The sequence below is a fragment of the Triticum urartu genome, chromosome 5A, assembly GCF_056163025.1.
Source record: "Triticum urartu cultivar PI428250 chromosome 5A, HENAU_Tu73, whole genome shotgun sequence".
NCBI lineage: Eukaryota > Viridiplantae > Streptophyta > Magnoliopsida > Poales > Poaceae > Triticum > Triticum urartu.
Window position 1 is genome coordinate 59,943,488 of NC_141877.1, and position 23,420 is coordinate 59,966,907.

General features: G+C 44.8%; 1 long non-coding RNA gene across 1 annotated transcript; it reads right to left on the bottom strand.

Annotated features, from left to right (window-relative positions):
- Window positions 1-1,126: 1,126 nt before the first annotated feature.
- Window positions 1,127-3,548, bottom strand: LOC147968027 (uncharacterized). Its single transcript, XR_015603219.1, has 3 exons — window positions 3,290-3,548; window positions 1,471-1,613; window positions 1,127-1,361 (listed from the first exon to the last, which is right to left on the bottom strand). It is a non-coding gene; the product is annotated as an uncharacterized LOC147968027 (long non-coding RNA).
- Window positions 3,549-23,420: the final 19,872 nt, after the last annotated feature.

A 23,420-nucleotide genomic window follows, 5' to 3' on the forward strand; every position in this document is an offset into this window, starting at 1 on the left:
GCAAGATGGATCATGCTGTTTTCCCGTCTGAAAAATAGAGTACTCATACTGATATATGTGTGTGTTTGTACTGAGCTATTTTTTTAGAGTAATTTTGAATTATTCTGGAAAAAAAAAGTACTTGTACTGATGTTTGCATGGGTCTGTACTAAGTATGTTTACACTAACTAGACTTTGCTCTGTTTTTGGGTAATTTTTTTGCTCGTAAATTTTCAACAGTTTACTCTATCGTCGCCCCTGTACTTGCATGGTTTGTATCATCGAACTGAATGGTATTTTATTCAAAAAGAAAATGTTTTGTTTTATTTCTTTTTTTAACTCAACATTTTTTTGATAACGATGTTCTGAACTTCTCTCATTTTACGACTTGTACTAAGGTACTTACTAAGCAGGATTTTCATGGGGTTTCTTTTTTTGCTTGAACTTTTACAATTTGAATTTCTGTCATTTCTTTTATTTCGAACGGACCACCGTTTTTAACTCGTGCTGAGGTACTTACTACGACCGAACTGGGGTGGCTGTCGTGTGTCTCGGCGAGGAAGAAGACGAAGCTCAGGTGTGAGGCTGGATTCGGCCGGCGGCTGGTCCGGTCGGTAGGATGCTGCGCAAGGCGAGGGGTGACAGGCGCAGGGCGGCGGGGCTCGGAGTGGCGGCGCACGGCGGAGGAGCTTGGGGTGGCGGCACAGGGCGGGGATGGCGGTGCGCGGCGGCGGAGGGAGGCTGGGACGGCGCGCGGCAGAAAACAAGTAAAGGATGTTCTAGTAATAGATCATAATGGATAAATAAATTCAGAGAATTATAAACCAACATTAGATATCAAAATGTAAGGTAAAGTCTCTACTTTGAGGCATAACAACAGCTAGTCAACATGATTTTTTCCTTCAAATCAAGACTTCCCAAGAATAAGCTAGCATCTGGAATGAATCCAGTGGATAGATCGATCAACTAGCTTGTACTCATACAAGAACATTTTTGCAACCTGAATACGAATGGAAAAAGCATGGTGATAATGCAAATTCAGAAGCCCTGTTTAGCAACGCATTCATCTGTCCATGTTCACTCCATGTTCGCATGATGTTTTTCTTTGAACTGTTTTCAAATTTCTCTACACATATTGAACCTTTTCCGCGTTTCATTATGCATTGAGAATATAATACATGTTGAACTGCTACACCAGAGCGGAAAAAGTATATCCATGTGCACTACTATTTTACATTGAACTTTCATCAATCAACACGCATGATTTTCCTTTCTGTAGACATTACATACTCATGCACAGCTTCACTATCATACACAATTTTTACAAAAACATAGTTCACTTCTAGAACAAAAAATCTTCTCTCATAGCTTTTCCTTGCTACCTTTAACACAATCAATTGGACAGAAAAGCACACATGATTTTAGATACAAAAATCACCTCCACGTCCACCAGCCGGACTGATGTTTTGCTTTTTTAGATACAAAAATCACCTCCACGTCCACCAGTTGGACTGATGTTATGCTTTCTTCTACTTCATGGTCATGCGCAAGTTCATAAAACTGTTCAGCGAAAGCTCTTGCCAAGAACTTGCTAGTTCTATTTTTTGAACTATCCCAACCAGTGATGCTTCCCTCTGGGACAAAGAAGAGATAAAAAATGAAAACCAAAAAGCAAAAACCAAAAAGAATGTAAAAACCTCTATAAATTTAGGACTCTCTAGAAGCAGCAACATGAACACTTGCATAGTGGGCAAACATAACATGCAAAGTCGCAAAAATAGAACTGAACTAATATACATATTTGTCAACAAACTTATGCTTTCTCGAGATCTGAACTGATTGTGTTACAAGCACATGCACAAATTCAAACGAGCTGATGTAAGTGATGTTAAAAAGATAATCAAGTTCATGTATTTTATTGGGAGAAGTTCAAAAAATAAACTTTTAAAAAGTTTGTACTGCTTTTGCTATAACAACTATAGTCATCTTTTTGCCAACCATGTATATTACAAGGTTAAAATAAGATTTTTTTGAACTAAACTAAAATAATAAATTGTACTGAACACCTAAAGAGCGTGTTCTTTTTCACATCTCCCCAACTACTCAATTAGCAGACGGCATGTACGCATTTTAATAGCAGAACAAAAGTGGGAGAGAGAGAGAGAGATTGTCGTGAGTGTGTCGTTGACACATGCAGAGGACTACCATCAGCTCTCAACTTGGACAGCTGTCAGCAACCATTGTGGACCGGCCGGTGGTGGTGTGGCCCAAGCAGAGGAGGTCGGTGGCTGCCTGATGCGTTGTCGGGACGATGCATACGAATTAAACTGAACAGATTTTAGATATTGAACTGAACCAAAAGAAGAAACTGGACATCACACATACATTAGCTTTTGGTTTGAGCTTTGTTGTTTAGATTTCTGAAATCCTGCAGCAGTTATACCTGAACTTGTGTGGCGCATTTTTTTATTTAGTTGAAAGCACCTAATTTTTTTAGAATATGCTACATGAAGAGGAAGGGTGGAAGCATTGAGATGCATACCTAAAGCACACACGCATCAATCGCACGCATGCGCACATGTGGTCGACGGCGGCGCTGCGACCTGTGGCGTGCTTGCTGCCTTGAATGTGCACCATAGCAGCTGGAGGAGAACGCGACCTGCAGCTGAGGAGGACACTACTTGAAGCTGGAGAGATGCGAGAGCGCGGTCGTGGGTGACGACGGCCAGACCTCATCATTGCGTCGGTGAACGGCCTTGGGTGTCGGCGGTGAACGGACTATGGTGCCGACGGTGAACGGCCTGGGAGCTGTTGTGGCTCGAGTGTTCTGCATAAGTATCCGTTAGGAAAAATATGAGCCGTGTATTATCAGCACAAACAACTTCTATAGCTATTCATCTCATTAGCATTTATATAAACTACTAAGTAGCACACAAAAAAGGCTTGCATTAGTGAGCAGAAAAAATCACCTCTGCTGGACGCACATAGACTGCTGATGTATTCTAAACTTCCATGGATGTTCAGCAAAATAAAAAATCCTCTGTCATACTAATAATTTGTTTAGATAAGAATTTGAAGCACACAAAACTAGCCAACAGTGGCCACCTAGGTATTTATACGAACACCCACCAGGCACAAATGCTACACACAACTCATGAGATAATTTCCTGCACAGAGTGCTTCATAGATAACTTATAGTTTAGTATGAACTATGTGTAAAAGTATCTAGCACCAATACTATGATGAAATGGATCTTATGCTGTTGCAGGGCATTTTTCATCACAAGAACTATGTTTAGGTTGGTACTCACCAGTAAGCCAACAATTGGGTTGCAGATCTACATGAATGAAGGCAGAGCATGTGAAAGTCTAAGAGTCTGCACAAATATGGCAAAGGTGAGATAGTCAGTGTGCAGTAATCTGTAGTAGCATTCTAGTATAAATTCCATGAGTTTCTTGGTAGAAACAACTCCACCAGTAAGTTGTTACTAAATTTAACAACTCTTTTTTGTTATCTAGCAACAACAAATGTTTGATTTGAAGAGTGATGCATGGCACAACCAAAACTTTGATATAGACTAGATGTAAGCACAAGAATATAGACTAAAATAAGAATTTAACTGAACTAAAATTAGAATATTGAACTGAACTAAAATTAGAAATTGAACTAAACTATAATTATAAATTGAAGGAAACTAAAGTTTTTGCCTTGGAAAACCCACAGTATCAGTATCACAAACCAATTTCTTGGACATGGCATTCGCCGGTTGTAACAATGAGCTTGTTTCTCTTTTGAACTCACAGATTCCATGTGGTGAACTCAACCTGTTTGTGGCTATTTTTTCTTAGAGGAAATTTCATGATCTGAGGCCACTTCCTGTCAGCCTTATACCCTTTTGAACTGATGCCTTCAATTTTTTGACACAATCTTTTTTCTACACAAACAAAATTAACTGAAGGGGAGCTCCTTCACCTGGAAGATGTACTAAAAGTGTTGGGGAACGTAGCAGAATTTAAAATTTTCTACGCATCACCAAGATCAATCAATGGAGTTATCTAGCAACGAGGGAAAGGGGAGTGCATCTACATACCCTTGTAGATCGTGAGCGGAAGCATTCAAGAGAACGGGGTTGATGGAGTCGTACTCGTCGTGATCCAAATCACCGATGACCGAGCGCCGAACGGACGGCACATCCGTGTTCAACACACGTACGGTTGGGGAAGACGTCTCCTCCTTCTTGATCCAGCAAGGGGGAAGGAGAGGTTGATGGAGATCCAGCAGCACGACGACGTGGTGGTGGAAGCAGCGGTGATCTCGGCAGGGCTTCGCCAAGCTCAGCGAGAGGGAAAGGTGTTACGGGAGGGAGAGAGAGGTGCCAGGGGCTAGGGTGCGCAGCCCTCCCTCCCCCTCTTTATATAGGGGTTCAGGGGGGCGCCGGTCCCTCTAGATCCCATCTAGATGGGGGGCGGGGGCCAAGGGGGGTGGCTTGCCCCCCAAGCCAAGTGGGGCGCCCCCACCCCTAGGGTTTCCAACCCTAGGCGCAGGGGAAGGCCCAAGGGGGGCGCACCAGCCCATCAGGGGCTGGTTCCCCTCCCACTTCAGCCCATGGGGCCCTCCGGGATAGGTGGCCCCACCCGGTGGACCCCCGGGACCCTTCCGGTGGTCCCGGTACAATACAGGTGACCCCCGAAACTTTCCCGGTGGCCGAAACTGGACTTCCTATATACAATTCTTCACCTCCGGACCATTCCGGAACTCCTCATGACGTCCGGGATCTCATCTGGGACTCCGAACAACTTTCGGGTTACCGCATACTAATATCTCAACAACCCTAGCGTCACCGAACCTTAAGTGTGTAGACCCTATGGGTTCGGGAGACACACAGACATGACCGAGGCGACTCTCCGGTCAATAACCAACAGCGGGATCTGGATACCCATGTTGGATCCCACATGCTCCTCGATGATCTCATCGGATGAACCATGATGTCGAGGATTCAATCAATCCCGTATACAATTCCCTTTGTCAATCGGTACGTTACTCGCCCGAGACTCGATCGTCGGTATCCCAATACCTCGTTCAATCCCGTTACCGGCAAGTCACTTTACTCGCACCGTAATGCATGATCCCGTGATCAACCACTTGGTCACACTGAGCTCATTATGATGATGCATTACCGAGTGGGCCCAGAGATACCTCTCCGTCATACGGAGTGACAAATCCCAGTCTCGATTCGTGCCAACCCAACAGACACTTTCGGAGATACCCGTAGTGCACCTTCATAGTCACCCAGTTACATTGTGACGTTTGGCACACCCAAAGCACTCCTACGGTATCCGGGAGTTGCACAATCTCATGGTCTAAGGAAATGATACTTGACATTCGGAAAAGCTCTAGCAAACGAACTACACGATCTTTGAGCTATGCTTAGGATTGGGTCTTGTCCATCACATCATTCTCCTAATGATGTGGTCCCGTTATCAATGACATCTAATGTCCATAGTCAGGAAACCATGACTATCTTTTGATCAACGAGCTAGTCAACTAGAGGCTCACTAGGGACGTGTTGTGGTCTATGTATTCACACATGTATCACGATTTCTGGATAACACAATTATAGCATGAACAATAGACAATTATCATGAACAAGGAAATATAATAATAACCATTTTATTATTGCCTCTAGGGCATATTTCCAACAGTCTCCCACTTGCACTAGAGTCAATAATCTAGTTACATTGTGATGAATCGAACACCCATAGAGTTCTGGTGTTTATCATGTTTTGCTCTAGGGAGAGGTTTAGTCAACGGATCTGCTACATTCAGGTCCGTATGTACTTTACAAATATCTGTGTCTCCATTTTGAACACTTTCACGAATGGAGTTGAAGCGACGCTTGATATGCCTGGTCTTCCTGTGAAACCTGGGCTCCTTGGCAAGGGCAATAGCTCCAGTGTTGTCACAAAAGAGAGTCATCGGGCCCGACGCATTGGGAATGACTCCTAGGTCGGTAATGAACTCCTTCACCCAGATTGCTTCTTGTGCTGCCTCCGAGACTGCCATGTACTCTGCTTCACATGTAGATCCCGCCACAACGCTTTGCTTGCAACTGCACCAGCTTACTGCCCCACCATTCAAAATATACACGTATCCGGTTTGTGACTTAGAGTCATCCAGATCTGTGTCGAAGCTAGCATCGACGTAACCCTTTATGACGAGCTCTTCGTCACCTTCATAAACGAGAAACATATCCTTAGTCCTCTTCAGGTACTTCAGGATATTCTTGACCGCTGTCCAGTGTTCCATGCCGGGATTACTTTGGTACCTTCCTACCAAACTTACGGCAAGGTTTACATCAGGTCTGGTACACATCATGGCATGCATAATAGACCCTATGGCCGAGGCATAGGGGACGACACTCATCTTTTCTCTATCTTCTGCCGTGGTCGGGCATTGAGCCGTGCTCAATTGCACACCTTGCAATACAGGCAAGAACCCCTTCTTGGACTGATCCATATTGAACTTCTTCAATATCTTGTCAAGGTACGTACTTTGTGAAAGACCAATGAGGCGTCTCGATCTATCTCTATAGATTTTGATGCCTAATATATAAGCAGCTTCTCCAAGGTCCTTCATTGAAAAACACTTGTTCAAGTAGGCCTTTATGCTTTCCAAGAATTCTATATCATTTCCCATCAACAGTATGTCATCCACATATAATATGAGAAATGCTACGGAGCTCCCACTCACTTTCTTGTAAACACAGGCTTCTCCATAAGTCTGTGTAAACCCAAACGCTTTGATCATCTCATCAAATCGAATGTTCCAACTCCGAGATGCTTGCACCAGCCCACAGATTGAGCGTTGGAGCTTGCACACCTTGTTAGCATTCTTAGGATCGACAAAACCTTCCGGCTGCATCATATACAATTCTTCCTTAAGAAAGTTGTTAAGGAATGCCGTTCTGACGTCCATTTGCCATATCTCATAATCATAGAATGCAGCAATTGCTAACATGATTCGGACGGACTTCAGCTTCGCTACGGGTGAGAAAGTCTCATCGTAGTCAACCCCTTGAACTTGTTGATAACCCTTAGCGACGAGTCGAGCCTTGTAGATGGTCACATTACCATCTGCGCCTGCCTTCTTTTTAAAGATCCATTTATTTTCTATGGATCGCCGATCATCGGGCAAGTCAGTCAAAGTCCATACTTCGTTTTCATACATGGATCCTATCTCGGATTTCATGGCTTCTAGCCATTTGTCGGAATCTAGGCCCGCCATCGCTTCCTCATAGTTTGAAGGTTCACCGTTGTCTAACAACATGATTTCCAAGACAGGGTTGCTCTACCACTCTGGCGCGGAACGTGTCCTTGTGGACCTATGAAGTTCAGTAGCAACTTGTTCTGAAGTTTCATGATCATCATCATTAACTTCCTCTCTAGTCGGTGCAGGCACCTCAGGAACATTTTCCTGAGTTGCGCCACTTTCCAGTTCAAGAGGTAATACTTCATCAAGTTCTACTTTCCTCCCACTTACTTCTTTCGAGAGAAACTCTTTCTCTAGAAATGATCCATTCTTAGCAACAAAGATCTTGCCTTCGGATCTGAGGTAGAAGGTATACCCAATAGTTTCTTTAGGGTATCCTATGAAGACGCATTTTTTCGACTTGGGTTCGAGCTTTTCAGGTTGAAGTTTCTTGACATAAGCATCGCATCCCCAAACTTTTAGAAACGACAGCTTAGGTTTCTTCCCAAACCATAATTCATACGGTGTCGTCTCAACGGATTTCGACGGAGCCCTATTTAAAGTGAATGCGGCAGTCTCTAAAGCATAGCCCCAAAATGACAGCGGTAGATCGGTAAGAGACATCATAGATCGCACCATATCCAATAGAGTGCGATTACGACGTTCGGACACACCATTACGCTGAGGTGTTCCAGGCGGCGTGAGTTGTGAAACTATTCCACATTTCCTTAAGTGCGTGCCAAATTCGTGACTCAAGTATTCTCCCCCACGATCTGATCGCAAGAACTTGATTTTCCTGTCACGTTGATTCTCAACCTCACTCTGAAATTCCTTGAACTTTTCAAAGGTCTCAGACTTGTGTTTCATTAAGTAGACATACCCGTATCTACTCAAGTCATCAGTGAGAGTGAGAACATAACGATAGCCACCGCGAGCCTCAACACTCATTGGACCGCACACATCAGTATGTATGATTTCCAATAAGTTGGTTGCTCGCTCCATTGTTCCTGAGAATAGAGTCTTGGTCATTTTACCCATGAGGCATGGTTCGCACGTGTCAAATGATTCATAATCAAGAGACTCCAAAAGTCCATCTGCATGGAGCTTCTTCATGCGTTTGACACCTATGTGACCAAGGCGGCAGTGCCACAAGTATGTGGGACTACCATTATCAACCTTACATCTTTTGGTATTCACTCTATGAATATGTGTAACATTACGCTCGAGATTCATTAAGAATAAACCATTCACCAGTGGGGCATGACCATAAAACATATCTCTCATATAAATAGAACAACAATTATTCTCGGATTTAAATGAGTAGCCATCTCAAATTAAACGAGATCCTGATACAATGTTCATGCCCAAAGCTGACACTAAATAACAATTATTGAGGTTCAAAACTAATCCCGTAGGTAAATGTAGAGGTAGCGTGCCGACAGCGATCACATCGACCTTGGAACCATTCCCGACGCGCATCGTCACCTCGTCCTTCGCCAGTCTCCGCTTGTTCCGCAGCTCCTGCTTTGAGTTACAAATGTGAGCTACCGCACCGGTATCAAATACCCAGGAGCTAATATGAGTACTGGTAAGGTACACATCAATTACATGTATATCACATATACCTTTAGTGTTGCCGGCCTTCTTGTCCCCTAAGTATTTGGGGCAGTTCCGCTTCCAGTGACCACTTCCCTTGCAATAAAAACACTCAGTGTCGGGCTTGGGTCCATTCTTTGGCTTCTTCGCGGCAGCTTGCTTACCGGGCGCGGCAACCCACTTGCCGTCCTTCTTGAAGTTCTTCTTACCCTTGCCTTGTTAGGGAACGTAGTAATTTCAAAATTTTCCTACGCACACGCAAGATCATATTAATGCATAGCAACGAGGGGAGAGTGTGATCTACATACCTTGTAGATCGACAACGGAAGCGTTTGGTTGATGTAGTCGTACGTCTCCACGGCCCGACCGATCAAGCACCGAAACTACGGCACCTCCGAGTTCTAGCACACGTTCAGCTCGATGACGATCCCGGACTCCGATCCAGCAGAGTGTCGGGGAAGAGTTCCGTCATCACGACGGCGTGGTGACGATCTTGATGTACTACTGTCGCAGGGCTTCGCCTAAGCACCGCTACAATATTATCGAGGACTATGGTGGAAGGGGGCGCCACACACGGCTAAGAATAAGATCACGTGGATGAACTTGTGTCTCTCTGGGGTGCCCCTGCCTCAGTATATAAAGGACTAAAGGGGGGTGGCCGGCCTAGGAGAGGCGCGCCAGGAGAGTCCTACTCCCTCTGGGAGTAGGATCCCCCCCAATCCTAGTTGGAATAGGATTCGCGGAGGGGGGAAAAGAGAGAGGGGGCCCGGCCCCCTCTCCTTGTCCTATTCGGACCAAGGGAGGGGAGGGGCGCGCGGCCCATCTTGGGCTGCCCCTTCTCTTTTCCACTAAGGCCCACTATGGCCCATATAGCTCCCGGGGGGGGGGGTCCGGTAACCTCCCGGTACTCCGGTAAAATCCTGATTTCACCTGGAACACTTCCGATATCCAAACATAGGCTTCCAATATATAAATCTTTATGTCTCGACCATTTCGAGACTCCTCGTCATGTCCGTGATCACATCCGGGGCTCCGAACAACCTTCGGTACATCAAAATGCATAAACTCATAATATAACTGTCATCATAACCTTAAGCGTGCGGACCCTACGGGTTCGAGAACAATGTAGACATGACCGAGACATGTCTCCGGTCAATAACCAATAGCGGAACCTGGATGCTCATATTGGCTCCTACATATTCTACGAAGATCTTTATCGGTCAGACCGCATAACAACATACGCTGTTCCCTTTGTCATCGGTATGTTACTTACCCGAGATTCGATCGTCGGTATCTCAATACCTAGTTCAATCTTGTTACCGGCAAGTCTCTTTACTCGTTCTGTAATACATCATCCCGCAACTAACGCATTAGTTGCAATGCTTGCAAGGCTTAAGTGATGTGCATTACCGAGAGGGCCCAGAGATACCTCTCCGACAATCGGAGTGACAAATCCTAATCTCGAAATACGCCAACCCAACATGTACCTTTGGAGACACCTGTAGAGCTCCTTTATAATCACCCAGTTACGTTGTGACGTTTGGTAGCACACAAAGTGTTACTCCGGCAAACGGGAGTTGCATAATCTCATAGTCATAGGAACATGTATAAGTCATGAAGAAAGCAATAGCAACATACTAAACGATCGGGTGCTAAGCTAATGGAATGGGTCATGTCAATCAGATCATTCACTTAATGATGTGATCCCGTTAATCAAATAACAACTCATTGTTCATGGTTAGGAAACATAACCATCTTTGATTAACGAGCTAGTCAAGTAGAGGCATACTAGTGACACTTTGTTTGTCTATGTATTCACACATGTATTATGTTTCTGGCTAATACAATTCTAGCATGAATAATAAACATTTATCATGATATAAGGAAATAAATAATAACTTTATTATTGCCTCTAGGGCATATTTCCTTCAGTCTCCCACTTGCACTAGAGTCAATAATCTAGATTACACAGTAATGATTCTAACACCCATGGAGCCTTGGTGCTGATCATGTTTTGCTCGTGGAAGAGGCTTAGTCAACGGGTCTGCAACATTCAGATCCGTATGTATCTTGCAAATCTCTATGTCTCCCACCTGGACTAGATCCCGGATGGAATTGAAGCGTCTCTTGATGTGCTTGGTTCTCTTGTGAAATCTGGATTCCTTTGCCAAGGCAATTGCACCAGTATTGTCACAAAAGATTTTCATTGGACCCGATGCACTAGGTATGACACCTAGATCGGATATGAACTCCTTCATCCAGACTCCTTCATTTGCTGCTTCCGAAGCAGCTATGTATTCCGCTTCACACGTAGATCCCGCCACGACGCTTTGTTTAGAACTGCACCAACTGACAGCTCCACCGTTTAATGTAAACACGTATCCGGTTTGCGATTTAGAATCGTCCGGATCAGTGTCAAAGCTTGCATCAGCGTAACCATTTACGATGAGCTCTTTGTCACCTTCATATACGAGAAACATATCCTTAGTCCTTTTCAGGTACTTCAGGATGTTCTTGACCGCTGTCCAGTGATCCACTACTGGATTACTTTGGTACCTCCCTTCTAGACTTATAGCAAGGCACACATCAGGTCTGGTACACAGCATTGCATACATGATATAGCCTATGGTTGAAGAACATCTTTCATATTCTCTCTATCTTCTGCAGTGGTCGGGCATTGAGTCTTACTCAACTTCACACCTTCTAACATAGGCAAGAACCCTTTCTTTGCTTGATCCATTTTGAACTTCTTCAAAACTTTGTCAAGGTATGTGCTTTGTGAAACTCCAATTAAGCGTCTTGATCTATCTCTATAGATCTTAATACCTAATATGTAAGCAGCTTCACCGAGGTCTTTCATTAAAAAACTCTTATTCAAGTATCCCTTTATGCTATCCAGAAATTCTATATCATTCCCAATTAGTAATATGTCATCTACATATAATATCAGAAATGTTATAGAGCTCCCACTCACTTTCTTGTAAATACAGGCTTCTCCAAAAGTCTGTATAAAACCAAATGCTTTGATCACACTATCAAAGCGTTTATTCCAACTCCGAGAGGCTTGCACCAGTCCATAAATGGATCGTTGGAGCTTGCACACTTTGTTAGCTCCCTTTGGATCGACAAAACCTTCTGGTTGCATCATATACAACTCTTCTTCCAGAAATCCATTCAGGAAAGCAGTTTTGACATCCATCTGCCAAATTTCATAATCATAAAATGTGGCAATTGCTAACATGATTCGGACAGACTTAAGCATCGCTACGGGTGAGAAGGTCTCATCGTAGTCAATCCCTTGAACTTGCCGAAAACCTTTTGCGACAAGTCGAGCTTTATAGACAGTAATATTACCGTCAGCGTCAGTCTTCTTCTTGAAGATCCATTTATTCTCAATTGCTTGCCGATCATCGGGCAAGTCAACCAAAGTCCATACTTTGTTCTCATACATGGATCCCATCTCAGATTTCATGGCCTCAAGCCATTTTGCGGAATCTGGGCTCACCATCGCTTCTTCATAGTTCGTAGGTTCATCATGATCTAGTAGCATGACTTCCAGAACGGGATTACCGTACCACTCTGGCGTGGATCTTACTCTGGTTGATCTACGAGGTTCAGTAGTATCTTGTTCTGAAGTTTCATGATCATCATCATTAGCTTCCTCACTAACTGGTGTAGGTGTCATAGAAACAGTTTTCTGTGATGTACTACTTTCCAATAAGGGAGCAGGTACAGTTACCTCGTCAAGTTCTACTTTCCTCCCACTCACTTCTTTCGAGATAAACAACTTCTCCAGAAAGTTTCCGAATTTAGCAACAAAAGTCTTGCCTTCGGATCTGTGATAGAAGGTGTATCCAATAGTCTCCTTTGGATATCCTATGAAGACACATTTCTCCGATTTGGGTTCGAGCTTATCAGTTTGAAGCTTTTTCACATAAGCATCGCAGCCCCAAACTTTCAGAAACGACAACTTTGGTTTCTTGCCAAACCACAGTTCATAAGGCGTCGTCTCAACGGATTTTGATGGTGCCCTATTTAACGTGAACGCGGCCGTCTCTAGAGCGTATCCCCAAAATGATAGCGGTAAATCAGTAAGAGACATCATAGATCGCACCATATCTAGTAAAGTACGATTACGACATTCGGACACACCATTACGTTGTGGTGTTCCGGGTGGCGTGAGTTGCGAAACTATTCCACAATTTTTCAAATGTACACCAAACTCGTAACTCAAATATTCTCCTCCACGATCAGATCGTAGAAACTTTATTTTCTTGTTACGATGATTTTCAACTTCACTCTGAAATTCTTTGAACTTTTCAAACATTTCAGACTTATGTTTCATTAAGTAGATATACCCATATCTGCTTAAGTCATCTGTAAAGGTGAGAAAATAATGATATCCGCCACGAGCCTCAATATTCATCGGACCACATACATCTGTATGTATGATTTCCAACAAATCTGTTGCTCTCTCCATAGTACCGGAGAACGGTGTTTTGGTCATCTTGCCCATGAGGCACGGTTCGCAAGTACCAAGTGATTCATAATCAAGTGGTTCCAAAAGTCCATCAGTATGGAGTTTCTTCATGCGCTTTACACCGATATGACCTAAATGGCAGTGCCACAAATATGTTGCATTATCATTATCAACTCTGCATCTTTTGGTTTCAACATTATGAATATGTGTGTTACTACTATCCAGATTCAATAAGAATAGACCACTCTTCAAGGGTGCATGACCATAAAAGATATTACTCATATAAATAGAACAACCATTATTCTCTGATTTAAATGAATAACCGTCTCACATCAAACAAGATCCAGATATAATGTTCATGCTTAACGCTGGCACCAAATAACAATTATTTAGGTCTAATATTAATCCCGAAGGTAGATGTAGAGGTAGCGTGCCGACTGCGATCACATCGACTTTGGAACCGTTTCCCACGCGCATCGTCACCTCGTCCTTAGCCAATCTTCGCTTAATCTGTAGTCCCTGTTTCGAGTTGCAAATATTAGCAACAGAACCAGTATCAAATACCCAGGTGCTACTGCGAGCATTAGTAAGGTACACATCAATAACATGTATATCACATATACCTTTGTTCACCTTGCCATCCTTCTTATCCGCCAAATACTTGGGGCAGTTCCGCTTCCAGTGACCAGTCTGCTTGCAGTAGAAGCACTCAGTTTCAGGCTTAGGTCCAGGTTTGGGTTTCTTCTCTTGAGTAGCAACTTGCTTGCTGTTCTTTTTGAAGTTCCCCTTCTTCTTCCCTTTGCCCTTTTTCTTGAAACTAGTGGTCTTGTTGACCATCAACACTTGATGCTCCTTCTTGATTTCTACCTCCGCAGCCTTCAGCATTGCGAAGAGCTCGGGAATAGTCTTATTCATCCCTTGCATATTATAGTTCATCATGAAGCTCTTGTAGCTTGGTGGCAGTGATTGTAGAATTCTGTCAATGACACAATCATCTGGAAGATTAACTCCCAATTGAATCAAGTGATTATTATACCCAGACATTTTGAGTATATGCTCACTGACAGAACTGTTCTCCTCCATCTTGCAGCTATAGAACTTATTGGAGACTTCATATCTCTCAATCCGGGCATTTGCTTGAAATATTAACTTCAACTCCTGGAACATCTCATATGCTCCATGACGTTCAAAACGTCATTGAAGTCCCGATTCTAAGCCGTAAAGCATGGCACACTGAACTATCGAGTAGTCATCAGCTTTGCTCTGCCAGACGTTCATAACATCTGGTGTTGCTCCAGCAGCAGGCCTGGCACCCAACGGTGCTTCCAGGACGTAATTCTTCTGTGCAGCAATGAGGATAATCCTCAAGTTACGGACCCAGTCCGTGTAATTGCTACCATCATCTTTCAACTTTGCTTTCTCAAGGAACGCATTAAAATTCAACGGAACAACAGCACGGGCCATCTATCTACAATCAAACATAAACAAGAAAGATACTATCAGGTACTAAGTTCATGATAAATTTAGGTTCAATAAATCATATTACTTAAGAACTCCCACTTAGATAGACATCCCTCTAATCCTCTAAGTGATTACGTGATCCAAATCAACTAAACCATGTCTGATCATCACGTGAGATGGAGTAGTTTCATTGGTGAACATCACTATGTTGATCATATCTACTACATGATTCACGCTCGACCTTTCGGTCTCCGTGTTCCGAGGCCATATCTGTATATGCTTGGCTCGTCAAGTATAACCTGAGTATTCCGCGTGTGCAACTGTTTTGCACCCGTTGTATTTGAACGTAGAGCCTATCACACCTGATCATCACGTGGTGTCTCAGCACGAAGAACTTTCGCAACGGTGCATACTCAGGGAGAACACTTCGAAGCACCGTCGTGATCACCATCGTCACCGGTGCGACACCTTGATCACCATCGTCGTGACCATCAACACTTGATGCTCCTTCTTGATTTCTACCTCCACAGCTTTCAGCATTGCGAAGAGCTCGGGAATAGTCTTATTCATCCCTTGCATATTATAGTTCATCATGAAGCTCTTGTAGCTTGGTGGCAGTGATTGGAGAATTCTGTCAATGACGCAATCATCTGGAAGATTAACTCCCAATTGAATCAAGTGATTATTATACCCAGACATTTTGAGTATATGCTCACTAACAGAACTGTTCTCCTCCATCTTACAGCTATAGAACTTATTGGAGACTTCATATCTCTCAATCCGGGCATTTGCTTGAAATATTAACTTCAACTCCTGGAACATCTCATATGCTCCATGACGTTCAAAACGTCGTTGAAGTCCGGATTCTAAGCCGTAAAGCATGGCACACTGAACTATTGAGTAGTCATCAGCTTTGCTCTGCCAGACGTTCATAACATCCGGCGTTGCTCCAGCAGCAGGCCTGGCACCCAGCGGTGCTTCCAGGACGTAATTCTTCTGTGCAGCAATGAGGATAATCCTCAAGTTACGGACCTAGTCCGTGTAATTGCTACCATCATCTTTCAACTTTGCTTTCTCAAGGAACGCATTAAAATTCAACGGAACAACAGCACGAGCCATCTATCTACAATCAAGCATAAACAAGCAAGATACTTATCAGGTACTAAGTTTCATGATAAATTTAAGTTCAGTTAATTTACTTAAAGAACTCCCACTTAGATAGACATCCCTCTAATCCTCTAAGTGATTACGTGATCCAAATCAACTAAACCATGTCCGATCATCACGTGAGATGGAGTAGTTTCATTGGTGAACATCACTATGTTGATCATATCTACTATATGATTCACGCTCGACCTTTCGGTCTCCGTGTTCCGAGGCCATATCTGTATATGCTTGGCTCGTCAAGTATAACCTGAGTATTCCGCGTGTGCAACTGTTTTGCACCCGTTGTATTTGAACGTAGAGCCTATCACACCCGATCATCACGTGGTGTCTCAGCACGAAGAACTTTCGCAATGGTGCATACTCAGGGAGAACACTTCTTGATAATTAGTGAGAGATCATCTTATAATGCTACCGTCAATCAAAGCAAGATAAGATGCATAAAAGATAAACATCACATGCAATCAATATAAGTGATATGATATGGCCATCATCATCTTGTGCTTGTGATCTCCATCTCCGAAGCACCGTCGTGATCACCATCGTCACCGGCGTGACACCTTGATCTCCATCGTAGCATCGTTGTCGTCTCGCCAAGCTTGTGCTTCCACGACTATCGCTACCGCTTAGTGATAAAGTAAAGCATTACATCGCGATTGCATTGCATACAATAAAGCGACAATCATATGGCTCCTGCCAGTTGCCGATAACTCGGTTACAAAACATGATCATCTCATACAATAAAATTCAGCATCATGTCTTGACCATATCACATCACAACATGCCCTGCAAAACAAGTCAGACGTCCTCTACTTTGTTGTTGCAAGTTTTACGTGGCTGCTACGGGCTTAAGCAAGAACTAATCTTACCTACGCATCAAAACCACAATGATAGTTTGTCAAGTTGGTGCTGTTTTAACCTTCGCAAGGACCGGGCGTAGCCACACTTGGTTCAACTAAAATTGGAGAAACTGTCACCCGCAAGCCACCTCTGTGCAAAGCACGTCGGGAGAACCGGTCTCGCGTAAGCGTACGCGTAATGTCGGTCTGGGCCGCTTCGTCCAACAATACCGCCGAACCAAAGTATGACATGCTGGTAAGCAGTATGACTTATATCGCCCACAACTCACTTGTGTTCTACTCGTGCATATAACATCAACATATAAAACCTAGGCTCTGATACCACTGTTGGGGAACGTAGTAATTTCAAAATTTTCCTACGCACATGCAAGATCATATTGATGCATAGCAACGAGGGGAGAGTGTGATCTACATACCTTGTAGATCGACAACGGAAGCGTTTGGTTGATGTAGTCGTACGTCTCCACGGCCCGACCGATCAAGCACCGAAACTACGGCACCTCCGAGTTCTAGCACACGTTCAGCTCGATGACGATCCCCGAACTCCGATCCAGCAGAGTGTCGGGGAAGAGTTCCGTCAGCACGACGGCGTGGTGACGATCTTGATGTACTACTGTCGCAGGGCTTCGCCTAAACACCGCTACAATATTATCGAGGACTATGGTGGAAGGGCGCGCCGCACACGGCTAAGAATAAGATCACGTGGATCAACTTGTGTCTCTCTGGGGTGCCCCTGCCTCCGTATATAAAGGACTAAGGGGGGGGTGCGGCCGGCCTAGGAGAGGAGCGCCAGGAGAGTCCTACTCCCTCTGGGAGTAGGATTCCCCCCCCCCAATCCTAGTTGGAATAGGATTCGCGGAGGGGGGAAAAGAGAGAGGGGGGCCGGCCCCCTCTCCTTGTCCTATTCGGACCAAGGGAGGGGAGGGGCGCGCGGCCCATCTTGGGCTGCCCCTTCTCTTTTCCACTAAGGCCCACTATGGCCCATATAGCTCCCGGGGGGGTTCCGGTAACCTCCCGGTACTCCGGTAAAATCCCGATTTCACCCGGAACACTTCCGATATCCAAACATAGGCTTCCAATATATAAATCTTTATGTCTCGACCATTTCGAGACTCCTCGTCATGTCCGTGATCACATCTGGGACTCCGAACAACCTTCGGTACATCAAAATGCATAAACTCATAATATAACTGTCATCGTAACCTTAAGCGTGCGGACCCTACGGGTTCGAGAACAATGTAGACATGACCGAGACATGTCTTCGGTCAATAACCAATAGCGGAACCTGGATGCTCATATTGGCTCCTACATATTCTACGAAGATCTTTATCGGTCAGACCGCATAACAACATACGTTGTTCCCTTTGTCATCGGTATGTTACTTACCCGAGATTCGATCGTCGGTATCTCAATACCTAGTTCAATCTCGTTACCGGCAAGTCTCTTTACTCGTTCTGTAATACATCATCCCGCAACTAACTCATTAGTTGCAATGCTTGCAAGGCTTAAGTGATGTGCATTACCGAGAGGGCCCAGAGATACCTCTCCGACAATCGGAGTGACAAATCCTAATCTCGAAATACGCCAACCCAACATGTACCTTTGGAGACACCTGTAGAGCTCCTTTATAATCACCCAGTTATGTTGTGACGTTTGGTAGCACACAAAGTGTTCCTCCGGCAAACGGGAGTTGCATAATCTCATAGTCATAGGAACATGTATAAGTCATGAAGAAAGCAATAGCAACATACTAAACGATCGGGTGCTAAACTAATGGAATGGGTCATGTCAATCAGATCATTCACTTAATGATGTGATCCCGTTAATCAAATAACAACTCATTGTTCATGGTTAGGAAACATAACCATCTTTGATTAACGAGCTAGTCAAGTAGAGGCATACTAGTGACACTTTGTTTGTCTATGTATTCACACATGTATTATGTTTCCGATTAATACAATTCTAGCATGAATAATAAACATTTATCATGATATAAGGAAATAAATAATAACTTTATTATTGCCTCTAGGGCATATTTCCTTCATGCCTTTCTTAAACTTAGTGGTTTTATTCACCATCAACACTTGATGTTCCTTTTTGATCTCCACCTCCGCTGATTTCAGCATTGAATATACCTCAAGAATCATCTTTTCCATCCCCTGCATATTGAAGTTCATCACAAAGCTCTTGTAGCTCAGTGGAAGCGACTGAAGGATTCTGTCAATGACCGCGTCATCTGGGAGATTAACTCCCAGCTGAGTCAAGCGGTTGTGCAACCCAGACATTTTGAGTATGTGCTCACTGACAGAACTATTTTCCTCCATCTTATAACTGAAGAACTTGTCGGATACTTCATATCTCTCGACCCGGGCATGAGCTTAGAAAACCATTTTCAGCTCTTTGAACATCTCATATGCTCTGTGTTGCTCAAAACGCTTTTGGAGCCCCGGTTCTAAGCTGTAAAGCATGCCGCACTGAACGAGGGAGTAATCATCAGCACACTGCTGCCAAGCATTCATAACGTCTTGCTTCTCTGGGATGGGTGCGTTACCTAGCGGTGCTTCTAGGACATGATCTTTCTTGGCAGCTATGAGGATGATCCTCAGGTTCCGGACCCAGTCCGTATAGTTGCTGCCATCATCTTTCAGCTTGGTTTTCTCTAGGAACGCGTTGAACTTGAGGGCAACATTAGCGTGGGCCATTTGATCTACAAGACATATTGTAAAGATTTTAGACTAAGTTCATGATAATTAAGTTCATCTAATCAAATTATTCAACGAACTCCCACTCAGATAGACATCCCTCTAGTCATCTAAGTGAAACATGATCCGAGTCAACTAGGCCGTGTCTGATCATCACGTGAGACGGACTAGTCAACATCGGTGAACATCTTCATGTTGATCGTATCTTCTATACGACTCATGCTCGACCTTTCGGTCTTCCATGTTCCGAGGCCATGTCTGTACATGCTAGGCTCGTCAAGTCAACCTAAGTGTATTGCATGTGTAAATCTGGCTTACACCCGTTGTATTCGAATGTTAGAATCTATCACACTCGATCATCACGTGGTGCTTCGAAACAACGAACCTTCGCAACAGTGCATAGTTAGGGGGAACACTTTCTTGAAATTATTACGAGGGATCATTTTATTTAAGCTACTGTCGTTCTAAGCAAATAAGATGTAAAACATGATAGACATCACATGCAATCAAATAGTGACATGATATGGCCAATATCACTTTGCTCCTCATGATCTCCATCTTCGGGGCGCCATGATCATCGTCGTCACCGGCATGACACCATGATCTTCATCATCATGATCTCCATCATCGTGTCTTCATGAAGTTGTCTTGTCATCTATTATTTCTACTACTATGGCTAACGGTTTAGCAATAAAGTAAAGTAATTACATGACGTTATATATTGACACGCATGTCATAAATAAATTAAGATAACTCCTATGGCTCCTGCCGGTTGTCATACTCATCGACATGCAAGTCGTGATTCCTATTACAAGAACATGATCAATCTCATACATCACATATATCATTCATCACATCCTTTTGGCCATATCACATCACACGGCACATGCTGCAAAAACAAGTTAGACGTCCTCTAATTGTTGTTGCAAATTTTTTACGTGGCTGCTATAGGTTTCTTAGCAAGAACGTTTCTTACCTACGCCAAAACCACAACGTGATATGCCAATTTCTATTTACCCTTCATAAGGACCCTTTTCATCGAATCCGATCCGACTAAAGTGGGAGAGACAGACACCCGCTAGCCACCTTATGCAACTAGTGCATGTCAGTCGGTGGAACCAGTCTCACGTAAGCGTACGTGTAAGGTCGGTCCGGGCCGCTTCATCCCACGATGCCGCCGAATCAAGATAAGACTAGTAACGGTAAGTAAATTGACAAAATCAACGCCCACAACAACTTGTGTTCTACTCGTGCATAGAAACTACACATAGACCTGGCTCATGATGCCACTGTTGGGGAACGTAGCAGAATTTAAAATTTTCTATGCATCACCAAGATCAATCTATGGAGTTATCTAGCAACGAGGGAAAGGGGAGTGCATCTACATACCCTTGTAGATCGCGAGCGGAAGCGTTCAAGAGAACGGGGTTGATGGAGTCGTACTCGTTGTGATCCAAATCACCGATGACCGAGCGCCGAACGGACGACACCTCCGCGTTCAACACACGTACGGTTAGGGAAGACGTCTCCTCCTTCTTGATACAGCAAGGGGGAAGGAGAGGTTGATGGAGATCCAGCAGCACGACGGCGTGGTGGTGGAAGCAGTGGTGATCTCGCCAGGGCTTCGCCAAGCTCGGCGAGAGGGAGAGGTGTCACGGGAGGGAGAGGGAGGCGCCAGGGGCTAGGGTGCGCAGCCCTCCCTCCCCTCTTTATATAGGGGTCCAGGGGGGCGCCGGCCCCTCTAGATCCCATCTAGATGGGGGGGGGGCGGCGGCCAAGGGGGGTGGCTTGCCCCCCAAGCCAAGTGGGGCGCCCCCACCCCTAGGGGTTCCAACCCTAGGCGCAGGGGGAGGCCCAAGGTGGGCGTACCTGCCCATCAGGGGCTGGTTCCCCTCCCACTTCAGCTCATGGGGCCCTCCGGAATAGGTGGCCCCACCAGATGGACCCCCGGGACCCTTCCGGTGGTCCCGGTACAATACCGGTGACCCCCGAAACTTTCCCGGTGGCCGAAACTGGACTTCTTATATACAATTCTTCACCTCCGGACCATTCCGGAACTCCTCGTGACGTCCAGGATCTCATCCGGGACTCCGAACAACTTTCGGATTACCGCATACTAATATCTCAACAACCCTAGCGGCACCGAACCTTAAGTGTGTAGACCCTACGGGTTCGGGAGACACGCAGACATGACCGAGACGACTCTCCCGTCAATAACCAACAGCGGGATCTGGATACCCATGTTGGCTCCCACATGCTCCTCGATGATCTCATCGGATGAACCACGATGTCGAGGATTCAATCAATCCCGTATACAATTCCCTTTGTCAATCGGTACGTTACTCGCCCGAGACTCGATCGTCGGTATCCCAATACCTCGTTCAATCTCGTTATCGTAATGCATGATCCCGTGATCAACCACTTGGTCACATTGAGCTCATTATGATGATGCATTACCGAGTGGGCCCAGAGATACCTCTCCGTCATACGGAGTGACAAATCCCAGTCTCGATTCGTGCCAACCCAACAGACACTTTCGGAGATACCCGTAGTGCACCTTTATAGTCACCCAGTTAGGTTGTGATGTTTGGCACACCCAAAGCATTCCTACGGTATCCGGGAGTTGCACAATCTCATGGTCTAAGGAAATGATACTTGACATTCGGAAAAGCTCTAGCAAATGAACTACACGATCTTTGAGCTATGCTTAGGATTGGGTCTTGTCCATCACATCATTCTCCTAATGATGTGATCCCGTTATCAATGACATCTAATGTCCATAGTCAGGAAACCATGACTATCTTTTGATCAACGAGCTAGTCAACTAGAGGCTCACTAGGGACGTGTTGTGGTCTATGTATTCACACACGCATTACGATTTCCGGATAACACAATTATAGCATGAACAATAGACAATTATCATGAACAAGGAAATATAATAATAACCATTTTATTATTGCCTCTAGGGCATATTTCCAACAAAAAGTGCATGATAAAGTGTCCTGAAGAACCACCAATTGTTGAAGTGAAATACACAAGAGAAGGAGCATTTACATCCAGGGTAACTCTATGTTACACAACAATAATTGAGCATATACGTCTATAAGTTGAAGGGTAACAGACCTCAAGATGCCATTTCCTCTCAGCCTTATACATCTTCCTTCCAATATTCATCTATTTTTGAGCTGCTGCCTTTGATTTTGTTTTTTTGACGCATCCTGCCAAAAGAAAATGGACCGAAATTTCAAAGATGAACTGAAAAAGATGAACATAATTGAGTAGAGATGGATGATGGCAAATGATGAGCAGCACATTAGCTTCTCTTCTTGGCCTAAACTATACGGACACAAAGCATCTGCCCTGGCATAGCTAATTAACCCAGCCACAGGCCGCATCCCATCACACGACACTATGCATACACACATTTATATATTCCCAAAAATTCTTTTTGCTGAAGTTGAGAGGAACAAGTTTGAGATTATCAGTAGTACACCCACCATACCAAGTTCTGAACTGAACCTCTTGGCGTTCAGAAGTTCAGAAATTGAACCTCTTTTGTAGTTCTCCACGTGCGCTGGTTTGTCGGGGCGGCGTTGAACCGACACTCGTGGCGGACGTGAACAGCCTGGGGCGGCCGAGGTGAACAGCCTACGCATTGAGGTGGCGGGGCGCGTTGCCGGGAGGAGTGTGCGCGTAGCCAGCAGGAGGCTCGGGCGGCGGCGGGGCGCGGGATGGCCGGGCGACGGCGGGGCGCTGGGTGGCAGGGCGACGGCGGGGCGCCGGATGGCCGAGAGGCGGTGGGGCGCGGGATGGCCGGTGGGGAGTGAGTTTTGCCGATAAGAGGGAGGGGACGAGGTGGTGGGGTGGCCGGGTGGGCTTTTGCATGCGGATTGAAGTTTCTCCGGATAGGGAATTTGCATATCGCTTTTA